At 39.6% G+C, this 22650-nt stretch overlaps 2 pseudogenes; one reads left to right on the forward strand and one right to left on the reverse strand.

The window, feature by feature from the left end:
• LOC122111797 overlaps positions 1-22257 on the forward strand; it is a 62358-nt pseudogene extending 40101 nt beyond the window's left edge.
• On the reverse strand, positions 3177-4088 carry LOC122111775 (annotated as a pseudogene).
• Positions 22258-22650: the final 393 nt, after the last annotated feature.

The raw sequence follows: 22650 nt of genomic DNA on the forward strand, positions 1-22650 counted from the left end.
GTCACATGCTTTTTATCATTTATTGAGATGATCATGTGGTTCTTATCCTTGTTCTTATTTTTTTATTGTAAAGATACTGTACAGAGGGGTTACAGTTACATGAGCTCCTTGCTCTTGTTGATGTGATGAATTACATTAATTGACTTGCATATATTGAACCAGCTTTGCATTCTTGAAATGAATCCTTTTTGATCACAGAATTTTTTTTTGGTGAATTGTTGAAGTTGATTGGCCAGAATTTTGTTGAGAAGGTTTGCATTGATGTTCACCAAAGAAATGGGTATCTAGTTTTTTTTTTTCCTTTGATGAGTTCCTGTCTGGTTTTGAAATGAGGGTTATGCTGGCTTCATAAAAAGAGTTCGATAGTGATCATTCACCTACAATTTCATTGAAGATTTGGAGGAGTATTGGTGCGAGTTCTGTTTTGAAGACCTTGTAGAATTCAGCTGTAAATCCATCCGGTCCTGGTCTTTTTTGGAGGACTCTTACTGTTGTTTCTATTTCAGTGCTTGATATGGGTCTGTTTAGTTGGTTTAAATCTTCTTGACTTAGTTTTGGCATTTCAATATTTGCCAGAAATTCTTCCATTTCTTCCAGATTCTCAAATTTGTTAGCATAAAAGTTTGAGAAGTATTTCCTTATAAGGTTCTGAATCTTGGTTGTTTCTATGGTGATGTTTCCATTCTCATCTCTGATTATTTTAATTTAATTTTATTGTTAAGATGCTATACAAAGGGGTTGCACTTACATGAGTAATATAATGAATATATTTCTTGTTCATTATTATCCCCTCCTTTGTTTTTCTCCTACTATTCTCCTTCCCTTCCCCACCTCCCTTACTCCTTGCTGCCCACCCCCCAAAGTTATGTTGGAAATGATTTTGTTTATTTGAGTGTGTTCTCTTCTTTTTTGGTAAGATTTGCTAAGGGTCTGTCAATTTTGTTAATTTTTTTTAAGAATCAACTCTTGGTTTTGTTGATTCTTTCTATGGTTCTTTGGACTCTTAATTCATTTAATTATGATTTGATTTTAATTATTTGTTTCTGCCTACTGGATTGGGGTTTGCCTTTTTGCTCTTTTTCAAGGAGCTTCATGTATATCATTAAATTGTTGGTCTGAGATTTCTTCAATTTGTTGATGTAGGAATTCATAGCTATAGATTTTCCTCTGAGTATTGCCTTTGCTGTGTCCCTTTATGGTTGCTCTTCCGTTCCCCTCTGCTGACCTATCCAATTACCTTTTTAAAACTAAGAAATGAAAGCTAGACTCTGTGTCTCATACCTGAAATCCTAGCTAAATCAAGAGGCTAAGATCTGAGTATTGCAGTTTGAAGCCAGCTGAACAGAAAAGTCCAAGAGACTCTTACCTCCAATTCACTAGCAAAAAGCTGGAAGTGAGAGTGTGGCTAAGTGGTAGAGCACCATTCTTGAGCAAAAAGAGACAAATAAAAGCACAATATACTGAGTCTAAGCCCCAGTATTGGTTAAAAAAGAAGAAGGGATGCGGGGAGAGGACTATGAAAGTGGAATAAGTTTTCAAATGTCTTTTTTACAGAAATGCTTTGAAGAAAGCACACATCTTGAAATCACATTCTCCTTCACTCAGGTAATTATGCAGTTTTCCTATGCTGCATGTTTCCAGTTTGTCACCTACTTGTAGCATGTGAAGTGATGGGATGTGAAAATGTTCTGTTGTAAGTACTGGGTTAATGTTTGCAAAGCAAAACTAAAGAAGGGATTCACATGATTTATGTCTTAATTGAACCCCTTATGATCCTGCTGATTGAGAAACTGGCATTTTTGTCATCCTTGAGACACTGACTTTCATCAGTAAACTTCTCTTTTTCCCAGTGCTGACTCACCATCTGACCTTTTCCAATGTGTGGCTGGGAGGGACGAGTCAATTCAGAGGTCTGCACAAGGCCTTGACACTGGGAAGAAGCCTAACTCAGAGCAAGAAGTCTGGTGGCTCTTTGTAAAGGCTTACCTACAAGCAGTTAAGGTAGAGAAGTGATTTGCTCACTTGTACAAACCCTGAGAGATGGCTGGATAAACAATCTCTTCCTTGATAAAAGAGTACTTGCAAAGTAACAGTGGAAAAGTTAAGAAATGACAAAGGGTTAACATTGCCAAAAAAGAAATGTTTTCTTTATCTGACTTATATAACTGTAACCTCTATGTATATCACGTTTATAATAATAATATAAAATTTTTTAATGACAAAGGAAAAGTTAATTTGTACTTTTTTTCTGTTACAATGTTGTGCTTATAGAAAATGGTACCTCAGTTGGAGAAGAGGAACCTGAACTAAATATACAAAAGTACTTAAACATGTGGTAGTGAAAAGGGTGTATGATCTCATGTGCTTCCTGATTTGGTCATGCAACATAATTAGTAGGTGGCTCACAGGTTTTCTAAGAATATGATGGCATTCCATCACCACATAGTATATTCACTGTCAATTTCCCCATAATATTGTGTAACACCCAGCCAGTAAGCCTCAGTAGCACTGAATAATAAACATTTATTTTGCCCCAAATATATGGTTCAATTCTCCCCATCTGATTAGTATAGCATGCATTTGAACTGTCATGAACCATTTCCTATTTTGAAAGAGACAGAGGAAGAGAGGGGTGGGAGGACAATCTGTATCATCAGCATGAAATCAAAAGTAACATTCACCACATCCTATGGACCAAACTGTTCACAAGCCCAGCCTGGATAAGGAAGACAAATCCACTTCTTCAACAGTAGGGTTAGTCCTACTCTGTGCTTCTAGTGCTGAAGTAATCAAACTTGTGTTTGATACTGTTTCTCTTCTCATTTTAGAATGTGTTGGAAGGAAATGTGACCTTTAATGAAGTGAAGTTCAACTATCCCACCCGGCAGACATCCCAGTGCTTCAGGGACTGAGTCTGCAGGTGAAGAAGGGCCAGACGCTGGCTCTGGTGGGCAGCAGCGGCTGTGGGAAGAGCACGGTGGTGCAGCTCCTGGAGCGCTTCTATGACCCATTGGCCGGCACGGTGGTGAGCACGCTTTCTTCTTCTTTTTTTTTTCATTTTCCCAAGATTAAATGATTATTTAAAAACCATGCCACACTCTATAGAAATCAACATTCTCTCCTATAATTCTGTGCATATGGGACTATAGAAATGTCACTGCCCCTGTCCCACATCTTCAAATTAACATTCTCAGGTCATAACAATAAGTCTTCCTACAGGAGACCCTCTGGAAAAACAAGATATTTCCACGGCTCATATTTCCCTCTTTTTGCAGCATGTACCAGCAATCTACCCAAAAAGTATACAGTGGAGAGTAAGGAAGGGATCCACCAGCAAGCCTGTGGTTATTGACAGTCATAAGATTAGATACAAGCACAAAAGGATAGGTCAACACATTGGCAAAGAATCCTGAGGCATCTTGGGAATAACTTTTCATTTCATTCATGGTAGAAACCCCACTGTCCAGTGCATAGGTGTTGACGAGGTAGGCCAGGGAGTTACAGAGCCACAGAGAAATGATGTCACCTAGAAGGCGAGGAATGAGACCCGCAAAGAATTCTAGTATGCCCTCTTCCTGATAGATGGTTAATATGGAGTCACACAGTCCACAGTACTTCAATTCTCTGCCAATGAACTGTATCATAGATCTCAGAGTGATCACATGGAAGGGATGTGTAAATGAGGTAGCAGTAGAATGAGCGGTCATCTCTGGAGTTGTCTCTTTGATAATTCGGCCAAAAGAACATGAGCCTTCTCTATGGAAACTTCCAATTCCTGACTCCTCAGGTTTGTCCAGGTCTTGATAGTGCTGTAAAACTTGATTATGGACCACAGTTCCAAGGATTCCTGAACACAGTCTTGGAGTTAAACCTGTGAACAAGCAATGCTTCCCATCAATGCTTGCAATGTGCAGAGCATAACAAAAGAGCCCAGGAAGCTGACATACTTGCCGCCCCAAAATATTTCATCCTATTGTTGGAGGAAGAGGCTCATCTCTCACCTGGATGAGCACTTTCACCTCCATGAACAGCTGGGACAGGATGATAAGACTGGAGCCCAGGAGCACCAGACAGGCCGCATCTGCCATCATGGCACCCGCGGACAGACCTGAACATGCTTTCTTACTCCGTTCCTTTCAGGTTTTCATCATCTGTGCTTTAGTCTCCTTATCACGTCACAACTTTCAAGCCTCTTAGCTCTAGTTCCTCTTAGGTAAAGTCGTGGAAGCCCAGGTTTGGTGTCCAAGCTTTACCTGTTGCAGCAGCTGATTTCTCCAACTTCTGCCTCGACACTGCCTCTCTGCCCTCCTCTGTAACTACACTTCACACCACTCATCTCCCTTGTGGGGTTGGATTTCAGCTGCTTGAGAAGATTCATCCAAAACTGAAGCAACTAGAAAGATACAGTGAGGATTCTAGGAGACACAAGTGAGAAGAAAGCCAAGCAGCAGGTAAGTCAGCAAGAACAAATGCTGATTGCGTAAAACGAAGACGGAGAGACATGGTAGGATCTAGCCGTTAATGCACAATCTCTGACATTTTTAGTCTCTGTGAAGTGATGGTGGCAGAAATCACTTTAGTGTGGTTCATGGAGGGTAGGGGGGGACATGGAGATTCAAGTAGGTATAAACTTTGAAGAAGGTCAAAGGTGAAAGAAACAAGACAAGCAGCTCCAATGGGGAGATAGGATCTAGGAGGTATATTTAGAAAAGAGAATTTGGAGCATTTTTGTTTGAGGCTGAGACACTGATGGTGTAAAGGCTTTGAAACACCTTTCAAAATAAAATAGTAAAGTAGACTAGGAAGTCAATAAAGAATACAAATGAATACCTTTTGTCTCCTGGGGTTACATGATGAGGGAAAATCCAGAATTACGTATCAGCAAAGTTTTAAGTTCTTCTTAGGGGCTGGACATGAGATAGAAGTTGGGATTAGTTAAGTTGAAGTTGACTACAGGGGAGGATAGGAAAAGCCAGAGTAGGAAGAAGTAGATTTAGAGTAGGACTTTCCATTGTGCAGGCGTTTAGTTGTTGCTTTTATTTAGAGTTGATATTCAAAATGTCTATCACCTGTAATGCTGTAAGCAAACTAATGCCTACAAGCTCCATAAGGATCCTAGGTGCACAGATACCAGAAATGAGAAAAATTTCAACCAACTGTCGAAGATCTTTTGTGCAGCAATGAATTTCTGTTACTCAGTTATTTTTTGCAGTGAATGAACTCAGAGTCTTGCATAAGAGCTCTACCACTGAACTGCATCTCTAGTCCTAGAAAAAATGCACTGTGTTTAAAGACAGTTTATGCCTTTTATAGTAACTCAAGCTTTGTTCCTTATTTATGATTCCTTGTTTCTACACTGTCTACAAACTGTGTTTATGCTTCCGTTTTGTGGTTTGAACATTGCCTCAAAATAAGGTCCTTGCTGACATTGGAAGCAATTAGAGGAGAAAATGTTTACTCTCAAACCCTGATGCAGGTCCTGAACAGACTTCTTTAAACAAGAGGCGGTGCAGGGCATGGTGTCTGCTCTCAAGACATTAACTGAGGAGATAAGGTATGTACAACCATGCATTAGAGTAAGCAAGTGAGCCTAGAGCTGGTTCTTTTAAAAAAATCTTTTTATTTTCTTTAAGTCGTTGTACAAATTCAATTCAACATGTCAGTTTATGAGTACAATGCATCTCAATAAATATCACTCTTTCATTCTTCACCCCTTCTCTCCCCAACCCTACCCATACCCTCAATGTTCCTAGTTTCATAAGACATACGCTGAAGATTAATGGCTGCATTCTCTTCACATTCTTCTCTGTCTATTCCAATCCCCTTGACCTCCTCCACAAACACCAACTTCCTGTATTCAATGTTTTTAGACTATGACTTCATTGTTCAAAGGAGTTACACCACTTGAGTTCTCCCATACATATACTATACTTCAGTTAATACATTTATGCACATATGTATAGATTTACATATATAGGTTTATTTATAAACTAGACTTTTTTTTTATTTATAAACTAACTTCCACATGTGAGAGAAAACATGTGTCCTTTGTTAAAGCTAGTTCTTAGGAGATAAGAGGAGAGTTCCAGGAGAGCGAAGAGGCAAGTTAGGTGAAATAGAAAATTTCAAGGCTTTCTGATTATAACCCATGAAAGGTTTAAAAATCTCACAGACCCTTAGACATCCAGTCACTTTCCTGGAAAAACACTGGTAATAGTAAAATGTTGGTGTGGAAAACGATGCTAAATAGTAAAATTACTATACAAGAGGAAAGGATTTGTGCTTATTAGGAAAGAAGAACAAGACGTGGAGAGTATCACTTACATTTAGTGTTGGAAACAAGAATCATCCTGTATAATTCAAATAGATGACTATTTAATAAAAAGAATTAAGTGCTTACTCTTTGGAACAAAACTAGGGTCTCTGTTACAAACATTGCAATCTCCCATAATCCAGCTTTGCTTACCACCACTGCCAAAGAAGAATGGGCATCTGCCTCTCATATTTTGCAAGATGCACTTCACTCATGCAATACAACTTACTTAAAGGATCAAGAGGGTCCGGGAGAGTTTTCAGCTTTTTAGTTCACTGACATATGGGAAGACAGATAGATAGAATATGAAAACGAATGCTGACTGAATAGGGCAGAAATAACTGAATGATGCATGAAGAGCAACATGTTCTCAATTATTCAAGAAAATGCATTATTGACTTCCATGCATTTGCTCTACAGCTTCAAATCATGCCAAGTGGTATATGATCATTAGACTTCTTAGCAAAAACATCTACAGTAATTAGTAGATGACTACCAATTGGTTCCTAATGCTTTGTAAAAATAAGTCAGTGGGTTTGAACATCATTTGGCCAAAAGTATGGAAGGTTTACAAAGTTTTATGGATCCTATTTAAACAAAAAAAATTTAGAACTTAAAATTAGGTAAAAGATAGGAACGGCTGCATGTCCATGATAGTTATGGAATCATTTAGAATAGACAAGTCATGGAATCATGCAAGGTACTTAACAATGTATAGATAAGGAAAATTTGATAGATAGATAGATAGATAGTTAGATAGATGTCATTATATCTATATATATCATACTTGTCTTTGTATCCACATGATACTTACCATTATATATACATGCATAGGTATATAGATATGTTAAAAAGTATCATATGTTTTCTCTCAAATGCAGAACTTAAAATAAAAATAAAATAGAGGGGAAATATCAGAGAAGAGAAAGGAGACCACGAGGAGGAAAAGTGGGGCTAACTGTAAATTTAAAAGATAGGAATATGATCCAAATATCTTATAGACAGTTATAAAATCAACATAGTTACAACTGGTATTCTGTGCAAAGTAAAACAAGTGTTTATCTCAAAAGAAAAAATCACAGTGAATTCTGAAAAGTAGAAACTTAAAGATTCTGATCTGCCTTTTATTTTCTAGCACTGCTCAAGTACCAGATTTTCTACGCACTTCAAGGTCCTTGATGCCTAACCTTGATTTTCCACCTGACTTTGCCTTTCTACTCTCTCTGGTCTGTCCCATGTGCCATAGTTGGAGTCCTTCATATCTTTTAAGATACAGTTAGAAGTTTATTGTCACTATCTTGTTATAATCTTGTCAGTAGGTGCTTGGCCAAAGTGGGACATTCCCTATTTAAGAAAGAACAGACACTATTTTTCTAGTACGAAATATTTGTGTACCAGTATATGCACAAGTATAGTTTCCTTGATTACTGTGTGGCCTTTTCTTGTCTGTGGCTTTAAAATCAAAGATAACTCCTAAGAGTTTTTGAGAGAAGGTGTGAGACATGCTTGCTTATAACAGAGCCTGCAATATTATCCATGTCTGGTATTTCTAGTTTATTGTATTTCACAATACATACACAGAATAATATGGCCCCAGCACTAGTTATTTCTGCTGATAGAAACAAGCAGAAGCTTTAAAACCTGCAATACAAACGATTCACTTTGCTTCACCTTTACATTGTTCCTTACCACAGTTCACCTTCCCAGCTATGAGTTTATTTAGTCGAGGATCTGTTGAGCAGTTTTCACAGCACATGCTATGCATCAGCCAACATAGCTATGGTGTGATCTCTCTTACATTTGGAGCTTCTGGACATAGTTTTCTTTTTTTTTTTAATTTAATTTAATTTTATTTGTGAACATACTGTACAGAGGGGTTACAATTACATGGGCAGGATAATGAGTACATTTCTTACCAAGCATTGCAGCCTCCTCCTTTGGTTTACCCTTCACATCCCTTCCCAGCCTCCCCCCTCCCCCCCAATCCCAATCCTTCTCCTTCCCCCCCTGCCCCCCCCCCCCCCGCACCGACGTTGTAAAGCTCATTTTGGACATGACAACTTTGTACTTCTCATTGTTGCAACAAGTCCACCTGTATCCTTAAACAGCTGGTTTTTCCCCATCTCCTCCACAAGTTATACTGACATCAAATATAGTGAAAGCAGGGGTTATACTGTGGGGGAGGGACATACAAAGCAACAAAGAGATAATCTTATAAATGCGTTAGAAACACATGCATGAAAGAAAAAAAACATTAAAATACATATCTAAGGGTTCATTTTCCTGACATCACATTATCTGACCTTTTCCGCTTGACTCATACATGTACTAGATATTGCAAATAAGGGAAACCATGGGACCTATGTTTCTTTGGGCCTGGCTTACTTCACTTAATATAATTTTTTCCAAGTTTTTCCATTTCCTAACAAATGGGGAAATGTCATTCTTTCTGATGGAGGCATAGAATTCCATTGTGTATATATACCACATTTTCTTGATCCATTCATCTACTGAGGGGCATCTGGGTTGGTTCCATATCTTAGCTATGGTAAATAATGCTGCAATAAACATTGTTGTGCTGGTAGCTTTAGTGTGGTCTTGTTTGTAAACATTTGTTTAAATGCCCAAAAGTGGGATTGCTGGGTCATAGGGGAGTTCTATGTGAAGTCTTTTGAGGAACCTCCATACTGCTTTCCAAAGTGGTTGAACAAGTTTACATTCCCACCAACAATGAAGTAAGGTTTTTCTGTCCACATCCCCTCCAGCATCTGTTGTTGTTAGAGTTCTTGATTTTTGCTGTTCTAACTGGGGTGAGGTGATATCTCAATGTTGTTTTGATTTGCATTTCTTTTATGGCTAGGGATGTTGAACATTTCTTCATGTGTCTATTGGCCATCCTTCTTTCTTCTTCAGAGAAGCTTCTCTTTAAGTCTTTCGCCCACTTACTTATTGGGCAGTTGTTTCTTTGAGGATTTGTTGTTGGGGGGTTTAATTTTTTGAGTTCCAAGTATATTTTAGATATGAGACCCTTGTCCGTTGTATGGCTAGTAAAGATCTTCTCCCAATCCGTGGGCTTTCTGTTGATCTTGCTAGCTATGTCATTTGCCCTGCAGAAGCTCTGCAACTTTATGTAATCCCATTTGTCCAACCTTTCTTGGATTTGTTGTGTTTCCGGGTCTCTATTCAAAAAATTTCGGCCTGAGCCAAGGAGACCTAGGGTTTCTCCTATTCCATCCTGTAATGTTTTCAGAGTGTCTGCTTTGACTTCAAGGTCTTTGATCCATTTGGAGTTGATTCTGGTGCAGGGTGATATAGAAGGATCTAGCTTTAGTTTTCTACATGTAGTTAACCAATTTTGCCAGCACCATTTACTGAAGAGGCTGTCTTTCTTACATTCTATTGTTTTAGCTCCCTTATCGAAGATTAGATGGTTATAGGTCTGTAAGTTCATTTCTGGGTTTTCAATTCTATTCCATTGGTCCTGAGGTCTGTTCTTATGCCAATACCAAGCTGTTTTGATTACTATGGCTTTATAGTAGAGTTTGAAATTTGGTATTGATATTCCTCCAGCAGTGTTCTTTCCGTTGAGGAGCGTTTTTGCTATTCGGGGTCTTTTATTGTTCCATATGAATTTTTGGATTGCCTCTTCTATTTCCTTGAAGAATGAGGTTGGAATTTTGATAGGTATTGCGTTGAATTTGTAGATAGCCTTGGGAAGTATTGCCATTTTCACAATGTTAATCTTTCCAATCCAGGAGCATGGGAGGCTTTGCCACTTTTTTAGTTCTGTGTTGATTTCCTTTTTCAAGATTTTAAAGTTTTCATCATAGAGGTCCTTCACTTCTTTAGTTAAGTTAATTCCTAGGTATTTTATTTTTTGTGGGGCTATTACAAATGGCGTTGCTTTCCTAATTTCAGCCACACTTTTCTCATTGTTGGCATACAGAAAAGCCATTGATTTTTGGGGGTTAATTTTATAACCTGCTACTTTGCCAAAGTTTTGAATCAGCTTGAGTAATTTGGGAGTGGAGTCTATGGGATTCTTTAAATACAAGATCATGTCATCTGCAAAGAGGGAGAGTTTTATTTCTTCTTTCCCTATTTGGATCCCCTTTATGTCTGCATCTTGTCTTATTGCTGTAGCTAGGCATTCTAATACTAGATTGAAGAGAAGTGGAGAGAGTGGGCATCCTTGTCTTGTTCCTGAGTTAAGAGGAAATGGCTTTAGTTTTTCACCATTGAGTATAATGCTGGCTGTAGGTTTGTCATATACAGCCTTTATCGTATTGAGGAATGTTCCATGGATTCCTAATTTTTCCAAAACCTTCATCATGAAGGGGTGTTGGATCTTGTCGAATGCTTTTTCTGCGTGTATTGAGATAACCATGTGGTTCTTATTCTTGCTCCTGTTGATGTGATGAATAATATTAATTGATTTGCGTATATTGAACCAGCTTTGCATCCCTGAAATGAATCCTGTTTGATCGTGGTGTATGATTTTTTGGATGAATTGTTGAATGGACATAGTTTTCTTAAATAGGAGATTTAGCCGGGCATCGGTGGCTCACGCCTGTAATCCTAGCTACTCTGGAGGCTGAGATCTGAGGATCACTGTTCAAAGCCAGACCAGGAAAGGACGTGAGACTCTTATCTCCAGTAAACAACTCAGAAAACTGGAAGTGGTACAGTGGCTCAAGTGGTAGAGGACTAACCTTGAGCTGAAGAACTGAGGGACAGCACCCAGGCCCAGAGTTCAAGCCCCATGACTGAAGAGAGGGGGGGGGGGGTTGGGGGGGAGGGGGAGGGAGAGAGAGAGAGAGATTTAAATAATTTGCCAGTCTAGTGTGGTCTGTAAGGATGAAAAGTCTCCAAAGTGTCATTGTATTCAGTACAATGAAGAAATTCATTAAAACATATAGAATCCTTCAGTTTTCCTTATTGTTGTATTAGAAATGAAATAAGTCCAGAAAATCTGTGGGGGATTTTTGTTTGTTTGCTTTTCTTTTTTGTTGTTGTTGTTGTTGTTGTTTTTTTGAGGCAGAATCTTACTACGAATACCAGCCTGGCCTTGATCTTATGAGCCAGACTGCCAAATTCTGGGATCACATGTGTGTGTCACCACCTAACTCTACTAACTTTGACTTTTTTTCATTTTAAAGTATAGTACTCCATCTAACGAGGTCTGCTGTTTATCCATATCCATAAATAGTTTTGTCACTGCTGGTTCATTGACACAGGGACTTTAGGTAGCCCAGGATAGCTTAGAACTTAATATGTAGCTGAGGCTAGCATCAAATTGCAGATCTGCTGACTGAGCCTTGCAAATGCTGGAATTATAAGCCTGCACTGCCACCTTTGGCATGACCTTGGTACAGCTTTGCTGCTTCTATCCATCTTCTGTTTTCCACCCTCACCCATTTAACACTGTTAGGAAGCTTAGATCATAGATCCTCAGAGTAATTTCCATGGAAACTTGACTTGATACAAGTCTTGACTTGTATCCCAGCACCTGCCAGCTTCACACACAGGAGAGCAGTGTTTGTGCATCAAAGATCAACCTCACTGTAGCCCAGAGCTCCCAGCCAAATACAGGTGGCAAGAGTGTATGTGGATAGGCACACACTTATCCCCACTATTAGAAAAACTGAATCCAGTCACCTCTCTTACTGAAATGATAGAAGATTCTCCTCCTGCAGGAACAAACAAAGACTCTCCTGCAGAGAGTAAGGCTTTTCATCAGCAAGGAGATAATAAGCTCTTCTGTCTATCTTCTACAGGCTGATCTAGAAAGCCTGTCACTAGAAAAGGGCAGGCTCTCCTTCCCTATCCTTGTACCTCAGTATTGAAGATGACAAGTATCCTTTCATACATTTGTCTCTCTTTCCATCTTCTGTAGTCCCAAGTACATCACACACACACACACACACACACACACACACACACACACACACACACACAGATTAGAAATTGCTGTCTGCCCTTGTGTACTTCAGCTGTATCTGGCACAGGCCATGAGACAATTCTGTCATCTCATCTTGTTCTCAATTCTGTGAGTTTAGGAATTGCTGTTCTCTTGTTCAGCCCAAGGAAAGTAAGTTGTAGAAATTAATTCTCTTTCCCAAAATTATCTACAGGGGGATACAGCACCCACCCTCCCATGAGCACTGTTTCCCACTTAGCTATTACATCTGATTCTCAAATACAAGTCAGATCAGAACCTTGACCTCAAAACTATGGTGTGCTCATGGTTATTTTTTACTTCCACTTCCATCCTGCTCACTTTTTCTGTGAAATGTGATGAAGAGAATGAGACATTGCATTTGTTTTCCTGTGGCTGCTATAACAGAGTAGCATACATTTAGACACAACAACCCAAATTTATTACAGCTATGTAGATTAGAAGTCCAAAGGAAGTCTCTCCAGGTTATTATCAAGGTGCCTGAACTGTTCTACCTCAGAACTCCAAAGTATAATCCATTTTCCTGCCTTTTCCTTTCCTCTATCTTCAAAGCCAGCACCAGCTGGACAACTCTTCTCATAGTGCACAGTATTGCGCTGTTTCCTGCCTTCCTCTTCCACAGTTAAAATCTCATACGACTGCTCTGGCCTCATCAAGATAATCTAGGAAAATTTCTTATTTTAAGGTTAGCTGTTTAGTAACCTTAATTCCACTTGCTCCTTTTCCTTAACATATAGCATGAAATATTCACAATTTTCTGAGATTAGGTCATGATTACTTTTAGGGAAGAGAAGATTTATTCTGCCTCCTAGAGCATGGATCTTTAACCTGTATTGATATTGGGAAACATGGTGTACAATTGTTCTATTGTTAGATGAACCTTGGAAATCCAGAGTAAAATGAACAAAACATTTTGAATTTCATGGTGACTCAGCAGTTTTGATGTATGAATTTGTGACATTGATTTTTATAATTCAAAAGTATTCTGGTCCTGAAGTTGATCTCCAAATTCTTATTTGTAGCTTCTGGATGGCAAGGAAATAAAGCAACTGAACGTGCAGTGGCTCTGAGCACACCTGGGCATTGTGTCACAGGAGCCCATCCTATTTGACTGCAGCATTGCTGAGAACATCGCCTATGGAGACAACAGCCAGAATGTGTCCCAGGACGAAATCATGAGGGCAGCCAAGGAAGCCAATGTATACAAGTTCATTGACTCATTGCTTGATGGAAATTAAGAGTCTCTGGAAATTAAGAGTCCAGAGCATGTAGGCAGTACCAGCTTACCATTTGATGGACAACAGTGCCTCATACATCCTAGCAGGCACTCTGCCAACTGAGCTGTTTTGCCAAGCCTATCAAATGATTTCTAAAAATTAGTTTTCACAAATGTGAAGAGAAAAATAATAACTAAAACCTATTCTACCTGCAGGAAAGTATCTACCTAACTTCTTATTTACTGTCAGTGGTTATGGTAACCTGATAATGTGATAGTCTTTTAAGGAAGCAATGAAAATATTATATCTATTCAATGCTAAACTTTCCAGGAAAGGAAAATCTGAGTAACTTTTCAGCTCCAACTACTTCTGGTCTAGGGATTAGTGCAACATGTGGAAGCCCCTTTAACCAAGCTGAAATACAAGCATTCTAGACCTTCACCTGACCACTCGCTGATTCTGGTCCTGCCAAGGAGGCAGGCATGAACTTCCTTCCATATGTCTCTTCTCTGTTCTCTTCCTTCTGCCACTCTTCAGCTCTCTTGCAGACTTCAAAGCTCACTCGAGAATATGGACTGGCTAGGCAGCTAGACGGACCCATGTCAAAAAGACAGCTCTGTCCTAATGGAGCTGTGCCTTTGGAACAACTATGATATTGTGTAATTTCTAATCATTGTACCTTTTGTAAACTTTGAGCTCCATTTGTAGGATTGATTGCTGAAATCTTATCTATGCTATTTCCTGTGTGCATTCTCTTAGTCACTCTAGAAAATTACATTAGTGAAAGCTCTCTTAGGTCCTGTGTTAGAATGCGTGTCTACCTAACTAATCTACACTTCCCATTATCAACTGCTTCTCTATCCCTGTAGAACAAAGCTTTGCTATTTCAGACCAGCAAGGATGGCAATCACCTTATGGAGAAGTGTGGCATGATCAGGTGGCCTACCTCTTTCCAAGATTTCCCTTTCATTTAGGCTCCTGTTCAAGAAAAGTACTCTCAAGCACAGGCTGCAGGGAAGAGGCCTTTCCCCAATCCCGTTCTTCAACAGTCTGTGGATAACTGATTTTTCTTGATATTGAACATTTCATGCTCAAAACACTGATCCCCATTCCTAGTGAGACACAAAGAAATTTGTTGCAAATGTGGATTTTCTAAGACCCATTCTGTTTCACTAAAGCCTAGTAATCCTATACTATAAGTAAGGACAGGAGCCATACTTCAATATCTGCCTTCCATTGTGCAGGGTGGAGCCAGGCCAATGCATCTGCCAAACTACCTATCTTCTCACTCTATCTGCAAAGGGGTGCCTTGTTCTGAGCTTCATAGATTTAGGGTGACAGATAGAGTGATTAAATATGACAACCTTATACAGAATATAAATTTTGCAACTGAAATCAAATTCAGTTAGACAAGGGTCTCAAAATATTAAAGGAATACTGTTTTCTGGTTACACATGTCATATTCCACTTCTTCTTTGGTATACTCTCCAACTCCTGTTCCTATCATCATACTGTCACTGAAAGTGACAATTGTCTGCCATGGGAAATAATTGAGAAGATTTTGGAAGAATACAAAAGCCAAAACATTTTGAAAAGATACATTAGTTTTAAAAGTTAGTTATGAAACTAGAATTCCTTGGTATCCATTAAAATGTGATGATAAGAGACAGACCTCAAAAAGCTATGTGCAAAGAATGTTTCTTTCCTCACCTTAACATTATGCAGTGGGCTCCTCCTGCTGGTTAGAAATAAGATTAACTTCAATTATTTCATATCGAATTTCCTTTCCTTTCCCCCTCTTAGTCCCCAAAAAAATGAAAGCAAAATTGGAAGGTAATGGTATCACAACAATATCCTTATTTACAAACGTTCTAGGTATTTACACTAAAACAGATTAAAACAAACCATGTAGAGCTTTGGTGGTTGTTTAGTTCCCTATGAAGACATTCTTAGCTTCTGAACCTAAATTTTTCTATCATTCTTAATCTCCACGAGAAAATTGCATGCCTGGACTTTATTTATTATTATCTCATGAAAATACAATCCTGTTTACAGAAATACAACACCAGAGTTAGAGACAAAAGAACTCAGCTGTCTGGTGGTCAGAAACAGCGTATCGCTATAGCTCATGCCCTGAATAGACAGCCTCATATTTTGCTTTTGGATAAAGCTACATCAGTTCTCGATACAGAGAGTGAAAAAGTAAAGATTTTAATAGAGTTTTGTTGTATTTGGACCAGTTGTTCCTAAAAGCTTGAACTTTATGCTTTTCTCTGCCATTGTAGAACCCAAAATTTAGCAAGGGGTGTTGATGGTGGCTTATGTCATCTTCCAGTGCTATTTAAACACTTATTTAGGAGAACAAAAATGATATGAGACAAATCAGTGTTAGAGCTCCTGAGTTCCAAACCAGTTCAGCATCAATAAGAAGATGGCTTTAGGAGGTAATTTCCCACTTCCACCGAAGCATCTTTTGGCAACCATATGGAAACGGGGGCTTTCAGACAAAGGCAAAATCTGGCTGTGCCTAAGATCAGTGCTGGCCAAGCTCCTGTGCTTGGGCAAAGGTTATGCATTCAGCTTTCTGAAAGACAGACAGACAATAATAAGATGTTTCACACCTGGGTTTGGTTTTGCTCAGACTTCCTGAATGACCTGTGGAGTTGGGTCTCACATTAACATCACAAGGAACTTTGTGGGATGTTTTAAGGGATTGATGGACTGCATTCACTTCTGTGTCTTTAATAATGCATCTCAGAAGTGAGGCAAACCATGGTTGAGCTTTCCTCTGGCAGACAGATCACCTGGTTCCTGAAGTCTGTTAGGTTTCACTGAGACCATGGTAAAGAGGACAGTGAGGAAACTGGGGCTTGCTACTGTGGAAGATGTCAAGGAAGAGCAGTTTTTTCAGTTAATTTGTGTGATCATGGAAAAGGTGTGCAGGAAGCCCTGGACAAAGCCAGAGAAGGCCGCACGTGCATTGTGATCGCTCACCGCCTGTCTACCATCCAGAACGCAGATCTAATTGTGGTGATCCAGAATGGCAAGGAGTATAGTACCCACCACAGAAAGGCATCTATTTTGCATGGTCAGTGTCCAGGCTGGAGCAAACAGCTAGAGAACTGTCACCATGCAAGATTAAATATTTTTTTAAATGTTGATGTTTATTATGACATGTAACCAATGTTTAAGAGCAACCACTTGTTGGATTTCATGTTTAATCCACTTAATATTTCCTGACTCAGAGATAATTCCATCAAACTTAGAATCTTAAAAAAAGTTAAACAGAAATTAAAGCATCATCATTAAAAGGGAATATGAGAATAGAAAATAGAAACTGAACAGTCATATGATTGGAACTGTCCACAATATATAAAACTACTTTCTTCAAATGGGAATATTGTAAATACTTTGGTTTTTAAAATTGAATTTGGAGAAAAAGAAGAAAAAAATGGCAGACTAATGTTACTCAATGATCATTAGCACCTCAACGGATAAAGAAGGAAAGCAAGATCGTAGCTGCCCTAAAAGGTGATTGATTGTGGACGTGAACAGGCTTTCAGTAGCAAACAGAACCTTGTAAGAGAATATGAGAATTACAGAGGGATCATCAGTGTGGGGAGTACATCAGCTTGGAGCACACATTGTAAGAAGATGGGGGCGCTAGCAAAGGAGAGACCGATCAAGAGGATCAGAAAACAATGGTTTCAATACAGAATGGAGTTTCAGTCTAATCAGAAGAAGTCATTGAACCTGTTAGATTATTAGACTCTCGCCAGAAAACCATGCAGACATCCAGGTACAGAGAACAAAGGTTTATTGACAGGAAAGGGACCTGCAAGATCCCTTCTCACAAGCAAGAAGTGAGAAGAAGCACTGGCTATTGTCAGAAGTGACCTATATAACCTACTAAGGCTAGGAGGGGCTAGAAGGGACTAGGAGTGTAGAAGTGAGGATCAGGGGCCTCATCATGGTGGACTAGGATTTATGGCTGCTGCCCAAGTAGCAACTAAGGGGCCCTGCAGTGCCCAGACCTGAAGGTCACTCTAAGGGGCTCTTGCTGCCTTATAAGGTGGTAGCTGCCCCAGAGGAGTGCCATCCCAAGGCAAAGGGGGGTTGGAGGCTGATTATTCATTGCCTTTACTAGAAGGGCCTAGTGTTGCCAAGCTGTGGAGAGGGGAAGGAGCGTGTTAAGCTGTGGGAGGGGAGCTCATTGGGCTAACATTCCCAACTCTACGGTTTAATAATTGAAAATGAGGGCACCGGGTTGGGAGCATGGGCAAAGGTCATTTTTTTCTAGAGCTGCTTCCTGCTGAGAAGGGGGTGAAATGTCAAGGGAGATACGTGACCAGATACCTGCCTGAGTATCTGACAGATTGATTGGTGATGTCTTCTTTTTTATGAGGAAGCTCTGCATGTACCTGAGCAGGCAAGGCACAATTAGAGTAAGGCAAAAAGTTGTAGTTAGGGGACACAAGTTAGGCATGTGCCAGGGAGTAAGACGCCCGAATAGGTTCCCGCCTCTTTCATTGTGCTGCATATTTTTTTTTTTGAGTTTTTTGAGATGTTTGACTTGTTTTTTTGATGGCATAGCTGCTATTAGGGCAGAGCAGCCCATGTTTTTTTTAATTTCTTCGCACCCTTGGTAGTGGAGTAAAAGAAATCAAGGTAGTGATTGTCAAGGCTAGCAGTGCAATGGCAGAGGAGATGTAGCTAATGGTTCTTGCCACTATGCATGCCAAATGTATAACATCCTTATGGGCTCCTACCACCAGCCCTGGTATCTCAAGCAAGGAAAAAGTGAGGGCAATGTGTAGTGGTTTCCCCATTGTTCTGGAAAATTTTATTGGCTCAACTTCTAGTCATTTAAACTTATAACTTCTACTCACTTCTTTTTTTGTATATTTAAAATTTTTTTCAGGGTTACAATTTTTTTATTGTGAAAATACTGTACAGAGGGGTTACAATTACATGGGCAAGATAATGAGTACATTTCTTATTAAGCATTGTAGCCTCCTCCTTTGTTTCCCCTTCCCATCCTTCCCCCGTCCCCCCAACCCACCTCCTCTCCTTCCCCCCACCCATGCCTCCTCCCTCCCTCCCCCCCCACCAAAGTTGTAAAGTTCGTTTTTCGACATAATGACTTGTACATCTCATTGTTGCAATGGGTCCACCTGTATCTCTATTTAAAAGATTTGTTTTTTCCCTTCCCCTCCACAAATTATACCAACATCAAATACAGTGGGGTTGCATGAAATTGCAGAGCTTCTGCATGGCAAAGGACATAGCTAGCAAGATCAATAGAAAGCCCACGGATCGGGAGAAAATCTTTACTAGCCATGCAACGGACAAGGGTCTCATATCTAAAATATACCTGGAACTCAAAAAATTAAATCCCCTGACAACAAATCTTCAAAGAAACAACTGCCCAATAAATAAGTGGGCTAAAGACTTAAAGAGAAACTTCTCTGAAGAGGAAAGAAGGACTGCCAATAGACACATGAAGAAATGCTCAACCTCCCTAGCCATAAAAGAAATGCAAATAAAAACAACACTGAGATACCACTTCACCCCAGTTAGAATGGCAAAAATCAAGAACTCTAATAACAACAGATGATGGAGGGGATGTGGACAGAAGGGAACCTTTTCTCCATTGTTGGTGGGAATGTAAACTTGTTCAACCACTTTGGAAAGCAGTCTGGAGGTTCCTCAAAAGACTCCACATAGAGCTCTCCTATGACCCAGAAATCCCACTTTGGGGCATTTACCCAAATGTTTACAAACAAGATCACACTAAAGCTACCAGCATGACTATGTTTATTGCAGCATTATTTACTATAGCTAAGATATGGAACCAACCCAGATGCCCCTCAGTAGATGAATGGATCAAGAAAATGTGGTATATATACACAATGGAATTCTATGCCTCCATCAGAAAGAATGACATTGCCCCATTTGTTAGGAAATGGAAAGGCTTGGAAAAAATTATATTAAGTGAAGTAAGCCAGGCCCAAAGAAACATAGGTCCCATGGTTTCCCTTATTTGCACTATCTAGTATTTGTCTGAGTCAAGCAGAGAAGGTCAGATAAGGTGATGCTAGGGAAATGTATGTATGTATTCAAGGTATGTAATCAATTTTTTTCTTTCATGCTATTGTTTCTAACACATTTATAAGATTATTTCTTTGTTGCTTTGTATGTAAATAGGGATACAGGTGGACCCATTGCAACAATGAGATGTACAAGTCGTTATGTCGAAAACGAACTTTACAACTTTGGTGGGGGCGGGTGAGAGGGGTGGGGAAAGGATTGGGTGGGGGGCGGGGGGAGGATGGGAAGGGTTGGGAAGGGGAAACAAAGGAGGAGGCTACAATGCTTGATAAGAAATGTACTCATTATCTTGCCCATGTAATTGTAACCCCTCTGTACAGTATTTTCATAATAAAAAAATAAAAATAAACAAATCCCCAATGGCTTTTCGTTAAACCAGATAATTACAGTGTAAACAACCTTATGCATTTTAAAACACCAGATTTTCTAATATTCAAATTAAAGTCCTTAAAAAATATTTTACTTAAAGTTCCTCTTTAAAACTATGCAAAAATTCTTCCAAACATTTGGTAACATTCGAACCTCATAACCCTTTTGAATTTTAAACTTAGACTCACTCAAATCTTTTACAGCATGCGGACAGTTTTCAAACTTAAAAATGTTCACCCACACATTCAAACACACTTGCTTAAAGTAAGCAAGAATGAAAATCAATCATATGAACATCTTAAATATTCAGTGGCAAGAGACCTTTTTTCAATCTTTGCGATGACAAAAATTTAAGAAAACACCTTTTAACAAAGCACCTTTTCTGGACCAAAATTTTTTCCAGGGCTTGCTTGTTTTGCCAGGCACCTTACCAATTGACCTTTTGAATACCTTCAGTTGAAGGAAGGCTGAGTGAGGGTTATCTGATACTAAACTGGCCTGACTTTTTCTTATATCCAATCTTAGACAAGATTTACAACCTTTTACAGGTTGGCTGTAAAGACCGGACAAACAACCAAACCAAGCTCACCCTCCCCTTCAGCAACCTCCACAGGGAGAAAATGCAGCCTGAGGCTTGTACTCAGGCAATCTGACTCAAGGCAAATCAGATTAAATCACAGCTTCCATTGACAAAGATCTTTTAGCAGTCAGAATACTTAAAAACCTTAAAACCATGACCATTTTACAATTCTACATATAGACAGACAGACATGTTTGTGCACAAATCATAGAGCGATCTTAGATTTTAATATCAGCCATGTAAGATTTTTTTTTGAATTTTAGCAATGATATTTTGCCTAATTATGATTGAACCACATGGCCAGTTATAAAAACAAAACTGTGCCAACAACAGAAAACCTTTCAGTAGACAGGAAACAGGACATGAACATAGAGATGTGTGGCATGCCAAACAAGAACAGAAATCCTTTTAGCTATGTTTTCTCTTTAAAAGGATGCAATTATCTTTTTACACTTTGTTTCTGATCAACAATCTCTTTTTCATCTTTCAATACTTCTGTGACAGCATGAATGAAAGACCATCTCACCCAAAACTGAGGGCTGAATTGTTCTTCTTGCTACGAGTTCTTCTTGTATTATTTTTAACTCTCTGCCATATTTTTTCGTGTGAAGTTCCTTAGTAGGGCAGCCCTGGGTTATAATCCAGAAGTTGTCTCTTGAACAAGTTCACCCCACTTTTCTTTTCTCTTTTTTTTTTTTTTTGGGTCCTGTCGTGGGGGCCTGAATTCTGGGCCTGGGCGCTGTTCCTCAGCTCTTCAGCTCAAGGCTAACGCTCTACCACTTGAGCCACAGCGCCACTTCCGGTTTTTTTCTTTTTGCTTATGTGGTGCTGAGGAATCGAACCCAGGGCCTCATGCATGAAAGGCAAGCACTCTACCACTGAGCCACCTTCCCAGTCCCAAACCCCACTTTTCTTAAGAAAATGGTTTACTAAACCAACAATAGGCTGAGTTCAACTTCCTAACTGTCCCATAATGAAATGTTTCCCACTTACTTCTTTTTGTAGGACAACGTGTCCTTCTGCTTAGGATTTTTTTTTGGTTGTTGGGCCTGAATTCTGGGCCTGGGCACTGTCCCTCAGCTCTTCAGTTCAAGGCTAGCGCTCTACCACTTGAGCCACAGCGTCACTTCCAGCTTTTTCTGCTTATGTGGTGCTGAGGAATCAAACCCAGGGCCTCACGCATGTGAGGCACACGCTCTACCACTGTGCCACCTTCCCAGCTCCCACCAGCCCTTCTATTAGAACTCCTCCAGGTCCCTGTTCGGGTACCACTTGTTGCTGTTCACACAGCAAGACCTGGGAACACAGTGTCTGGTAGAGAGTGGACTACACCTTAGCCTGTATAGACAAAGTTTATTAGAAGAACTACCTACTTATATATAGCAAACACACAAAGAAAATAGATCTTAGTTAATGAGCATGTGGCAGCTTCACAAAGCCAAAAGTTTACAGGAGATATATGGGCTAAAAGGTAGCAAGAGATACACCAGGCACTGATGTTTTTATACATGAGAAGTGTCAAGGGGTTGTTTATGTGTTTATGGTGCATTAGGAGGGGCATGAAGAGCACATCCCACAAACCTTCCCCAAAGGTTGTGGCCAGGGCATCCAGACCGTCACCCAGACTTGGAAGGAGTTTTCTCCTTCCCCCGACACTGCAACTGGGTGCCGCAACCATTGCCAGGACTATAGAGGAGCTTTCTCCTAGTTCGCCAGCACACATAAACCTCACAGGGCACATAAATCCTCAGGCAGGGTCCCACCAGTCTGCATCTCTGACAAATATAAAGCTTATATAGAAGAGAGGAAGAGTTCTCCTTCAGAAAATAGAGCATAGTAAATGCTATCTATGGGATCCATCATTCTTGCTGACTAATTTTGTTGGACATAGGCAAAGAGTAAAAAGTATTGACAGTTTGGTCTGGAGGACCACAACCTTTGTCCCTCTGGAGGAGGTAATTTTAGAAACTAAATTGTAAAATTTAGAAATTTTACAAACCAATAAGTGCAAGTAGAGCTTGTTTGTATGTTTAGCCTGGAAGAAATAAATGCCGTTAGCCGCTTTTAAATGATAGGGCCAAAAGCCAATGCTTTTGGGTGC

This window comes from Dipodomys spectabilis, unplaced genomic scaffold (assembly GCF_019054845.1).
Source record: "Dipodomys spectabilis isolate Male_0828 unplaced genomic scaffold, ASM1905484v1 ptg000089l, whole genome shotgun sequence".
In the NCBI taxonomy this organism is placed as follows: Eukaryota; Metazoa; Chordata; class Mammalia; order Rodentia; family Heteromyidae; genus Dipodomys; species Dipodomys spectabilis.